Raw genomic sequence first — 5966 nt, 5'->3', positions numbered from 1 at the left:
CCCTTTGGTGGTCGAACGACCCTTTCACAGGGGTCGCCTAAGACCATCCTGCATATCAGATATTTACATTACGATTCATAACAGTAGCAACATTACAGTTATGAAGTAACAACGAAAATAATTTTATGGTTGGGTCACAACATGAGGAACTGTATTTAAAGGGCCAGAAGGTTGAGAACCACTGCTCTAGAATTTTATCTTAATTCTATTTTCCACTATTTTATGTAGAACTTTTACATCTATATTCAGGATTTTATATCTATATTTGTAGGTGAGGTTGGTTCACATATTACTTTGTTTCTGTTATCACTGTCAAGTTTGATATCGGTTATCCCATTTTCATACAAAGAATTGGGGATGCCCTGGCTGGGTGGCTCAGCTGGCTGGAGCATTGTCCTGTACATCAAAAGGTCACAGGTTTGATTCCCAGTTGGGGTGCATACAGGATGCAACTGATCTATGTTTCTCTCACATTGATGTCTCTCACTCTCTCTCTTCCCCCCTCCCTCCCTCCCTCCTTTTGCCCTCTCTCTAAAAATCAATAAACAGAGTGACTCAGTGGTTGAGCATCGACCTGTGAACGAGGGGTCACAGTTCGATTCCTGGTCAGGGCACATGCCCAGGATGTGGGCTTGATCCCCGGTAGGGGACATGCAGGAGGCAGCCAATCAATGATTCTTTTTCATCATTGATGTTTCTATCTCTCTCTCCCTCTCCCTTCCTCTCTAAAATCAATAAAAATATATATTTTTAAAAATCAATAAACATATCCTCAGGTGAGGATTTAAAAAAATTAGGGAATGTTATATTTTTATATTTAAGAACTATCTGTTCATTGAGGTTCTGCTAGAACTCAAGGACACATTCTCATTACCCAGAGATCATCACTGTCAATATCTTAATGCATATTCTTCCAGATATCTCTTTATATGTGTATATCCATGAACAGGTATAAAATACACCAAATGAGACCATTCTACATACTGTTCTGCAAAGTGCTTTTTTTCGGCCAACTATCTCCACCATTTTAATACATTTTAAATCATCTACTACCATATATTTATATTTTCCCAGTTGACCCCCAAATAACCCTTACAGCTGGCTTATCCAAATCATAACAATCTAGAACTAATTGCATCTTGCTGTTTTGAAAAGGAAAATTTTTCTAACAATTATATCTGTTGTAAAATAGAAACAACTGCTTTGGAAAATTGTAAGTTTACCATCACTTGAGACTTTTAAGCAAAGGCTGAACTAACATGTGTCTGGGAGGCTGCACAGGGAATTTCTGCATATGAGAGGTTAGGACACATGATTTTTAAGATCTTTTCCAAACTTGAGTGATGAACATTCAATGACTGATGTTTTACAAATGCTATTATTGTACCACTTCTGTACTGGAGCTCATTCCCTCTTGCCTACTCAAGTACATCACTCCAGTAATTCTCCTCTCTTTCCTGCATTATCAATTTTTACTTCTCTCTTGGCTTTTTCCTCATCAACATTCAAATGTGCTGTTATTTCTTCCATCTTGAAAATACCTAACTCACTTCTGTTAGGCTTTTGCTCACACCACTCTTTTGAGCTGCTCTTGTCATGGTCACCAATGACCCCCACATTACTAAACACAATACTCATTTCCAAGTTGTCATCTTACATGTGCCTACTTGCTCTCAGAGCCATTTCCCCTCTTCTCCTGCTTTGCTGTGTAGAACAGACAACTACATTTCCCAGGCACCCTTCCCAAATGACTTCATGATAGATTGGCCAATGGGAATGATTGGTCAAAATCATTGGCTGGAGGGCAGAAGAAGGGGAAAAGCCAAGGTATTCTCCTTCATTTCCCTCAGTTTTGAGTGTCATCTCTAGCAGTGCTGTGTCTCCTTTGTGGCTCCCACTGGATAAGCCTCACTCCAAGGACCAAGCTGCTGCTGGGCCAGCCTTCCTGCTTCAGATGGGTGGCCCTTGATCCTGACTTGGATGACACTACCTTCTAATTTCACCTCCAGTAGAGATGACCTAGGGGTGAAGCAGCTTTCTGCTGTTGCTAAATTTCTGGGTTAATTCACCATTCCCTCCTGGGCTTCTCCACTCTTCCTGAGAACACCTCTCATCCAAGTAACCAATTCTGCATGTTAAATTCTTTTTGTTTAAAATTCTGAATGTGGTATCTGTTTTTTAACTGACCCCTGAAAGATAGAAAACATCCACTGCCCTTAGCTTTTCAAATATTTCACTCTGTTTTCCTCCAACCTTACTAGCCATTTCTACTCAGTCTTCTTTGCTGATTTCTCCTCATCTCTTGACCATTAAATGATGAAATACCCTAGGATACAATCTGTGGCCCTATTCTTTTTGTGATTTACACTTACATCTTTAGGAACCTCATGCTGTCTTGTGCCTTTGAAAAAAATCAAAATACTGAAAACTGCCAAATTTATATCTCTAGCTGGACCTCCCCAATTAAGCTCCAGATACCTATCTAACTGCCTACCTAACATCACCACTTCAATAGTCTGTAGGCATTTCAAATATAACATGTCCATAACACACATTACCGCACATATTAGAAAGTCCAAAGTAGGGAGAGTTTCAGGGGCAGTTGATCCCAAGCCTCAGTAGTGTCATGAAGGACTACGTTTCTCCTTCATGCTGCTCTGCCATCCTCAGTGGGTCAGAGGTGTCCTCAGGGATTCTCCTTCACTATTTCAAGACGGCTACAAAGCTCCAGGCACTACATCTAAAGGCAGCAATGTCCAGAGGCCCAAAGGATGGTCTTGTCAGGCCTCTTATCTAGGATCAGGAAATCTAGTAGGCAACCTTTCAAGTCTGGCTTCTTTAACGTAGTACGGTGCATTTGAGAATGCATTCCTTTTGTTACAGGAATCAATAGTGCATTATTTTTATATTGAGTAAGTATTTTAATTGTTTGGATGTACCACAGTTTGTTCATCTATTCACCCATTAAAGAACATTTGGCTTGTTTCTAATTCTTGGTGGTTGTGAATAGTGCTGCTATAAATATTCACGTACAGTTTTTTTGTGTGAACGTAAGTTTTCATTTCTCTAGGCTAGATATATAAGAGTAGAATTGCTGGGTTATCTGGTAAATGTATATTTGCTTTATTTAAAAAGTTGACAAACCTTTTTCCCAGAATGGCTGTAACAGTTTGCATTCCTACCAGCAATCTATGAAAGTTCCAGTTGCTCTGAATGCTCACCAGCACTTGGTATTGTCAGGTTTGTTTGGTTGTTTTACAATCAGCCTAATAAGGATGTAGCCATATCTTATTGTGGTTCTAGTTCGCATTCCTATGACTGGTGATATTAAACTTCCTTCCATTATAGTTGCTATCCCCATAGTGCTTGACTGCCCCACCCCCAAGGCTGTTCCTCCCCATCTCAGTAAACAGCACTTCAATTCACCCAGTTATTCTAGCCACAAATCAAGACGTTGTCCTTGATTTCTCTCTTTCCACAACGAACCTATCGGTTGGTCCTGACAACAAAATCTCCAAAACACATCTGCATTCACTTTCTCCAACTCTTCCTTTACTACCCTGATCCAACCACTCTCTTCTCGTACCTGGTCTTATAACAATAGTCTCCTAATTAGTCTCCCTGCTTCCATTCTTGCCTCCCAACAAAACAAGCCACTCTTGCCCTAGCTGGTTTGGCTCAGTGGATAGAGCATTGGCCTGCGGACTGAAGGGTCCCAGGTTTGATTCCAGTCAAGGGCACATGCCTGAGTTGCGGGCTTGATCTCCAGTGGGGGGCATGCAGGAGGCAGCCGATCAATGATTGTCTCTCATCATTTTTGTTTCTATCTCTCTCTCCCCCTCTCTCCCTCTCTGAAATCAATAAAAATATATTTTAAAAACAAACACAAAAAACAAGCCATTCTCCATGTAGCAGCTAGAATGATTTTATAGCATAAATCATGTTACTCCTCCACTTTAAAGTCTCCAATAATTTCCCTCTGTGCTTTTAAGATATAAAGTCTTTATTTGAGTCTGCAATGCCACACATGGCCTGGCTTCTGCTCACTCCTCTGACCTCACCTCTTGCCAGTTGTTCATCCTCTCCCTCAATACAATCTAGTCGCATTGGCCTTCTTTCTGTTCCTCCAACGTGCTAAGCTTATCCTTCCACTGGGCCTTTGTATTTTCTGTCACCATCATCTAGAACCGTGGTCGGCAAACTGCGGCTCGCGAGACACATGCGGCTCTTTGGACCCTTGAGGGTGGCTCTTCCTAAGCCTTAGGAGTGCCCTAATTAAGTTAATAACAATGTACCTACCTATATAGTTTAAGTTTAAAAAATTTGGCTCTCAAAAGAAATTTCAATCGTTGATATTTGTCTCTGTTGACTAATGAGTTTGCCGACCACTGATCTAGAATGCTTTTCTCCTGCTCTCATTGTCATCCTTCAGATTTTATATGGCTCAAATGGCCCCTCCTCAGAGTCCATCTCTGTCCACCTGTCATTCTCTATCACATCACACTATTTTAACTGATAGTTTTCTTGTTCACTTGTTTGTCTGTTATCCCTGTTCCCAGAACGTGAGCTGCTTTCTTCTCCACTATATCCTCAGATCAAGTACAGTACAGTAGTCCTCACTTAACATTATCAATAGGTTCTTGGAAACTGCGACTTTAAGCAAAATAAATTATAACAAGACCAATTTTACCATAGGCTAATTGATATAAACAACAGTTAAACTACCATTGTATATGTCTGGTCACAAAAACATCACCAAACTTCTAAATAAAGACTCAAAGCACTTCTAATATTAAACAATGAAATAAATGTGAGCTATACATCTATTTAAGAAAGATGCATAAAACAAGTAAGATCATCATTTTCCAACCCACTTATTGCAGTTCAAGGTCATGGGTGGCTGGAACTTTTCCTGGCAGCTCAGGGTGCAAGGCAAGGACCAACCATGGACATAATGCCCTTCTATCGCAGGGCATACTTACATACAACCCTATCCTCACTCATGCCAGAACACTGTAGACAGGCCGATTCACCTCACGTGCACAACTTTGGGATGTGGGAGGAAACTAGAGTACCCAGAGAAGACCCACGCAGTCATGGGGAGAATGTGCACTCCACACAGATAGTGGCCCTGGCTGGGAATCTATTTTTTCCATCATTATAACACTGAATGAAACATTATTCAAGGATCTGCTCTATCTAGCATGATATAGATCAGGGGTGGTCAAACTTTTTGACTCGAGGGCCACAATGGGTTCTTAAACTGGACCGGAGGGCCGGAACAAAAGCATGGATGGAGTGTTTGTGTGAACTAATATAAATTCAAAGTAAACATCATTACATAAAAGGGTACGGTCTTTTTTTTTTAAGTTTTATTCATTTCAAACGGGCCGGATCCGGCCCGTGGGCCGTAGTTTGCCAACGGCTGATATAGATATTGAATATGTATCACAATAGGTAGCAGATTAACCTTGAGCAGGAATAGGGGCCACCTCTTCCTCTGAGACTGGAAAGAGAAAAGGATGGGAGCTGATACAAATAAGCATTCCCCTACATTCTCAGTGCTTTGGGGAGGGAAATCATCTACTAAGAGTTTGCAGGCAGAGGTTTGGGGAAAGTGGTGGGTGAAGACTCTAAATTGTTCCTGAGGGAAGCAAAAGACTTGCTGATCCAAAAATACGTAGTAGAGGGGTTGACTAGCTGTGGTGAGAACATCTGATATTGGAACCATAAATTTACAATGTCAAATACCACTCATTTACAAGCTATGGACACTCACCTATTTGGGTAAAGGATCAGAGAAAGCAGATTGTAGGACTGTTTCTAAATTGGGTGCTCACAAGGCAGATATTATCATATTAAAAGAAGGTAAGATCGCTGAAACCGGTTTGGCTCAGTGGATTGAGCGTCGGCCTGCGGACTGAAGGGTCCCAGGTTCGATTCCGGTCAAGGGCATGTACCTGGGT

This window comes from Myotis brandtii, unplaced genomic scaffold (genome assembly GCF_000412655.1).
Source record: "Myotis brandtii unplaced genomic scaffold, ASM41265v1 scaffold126, whole genome shotgun sequence".
NCBI lineage: Eukaryota > Metazoa > Chordata > Mammalia > Chiroptera > Vespertilionidae > Myotis > Myotis brandtii.
This window is presented reverse-complemented; position numbering follows the sequence as displayed.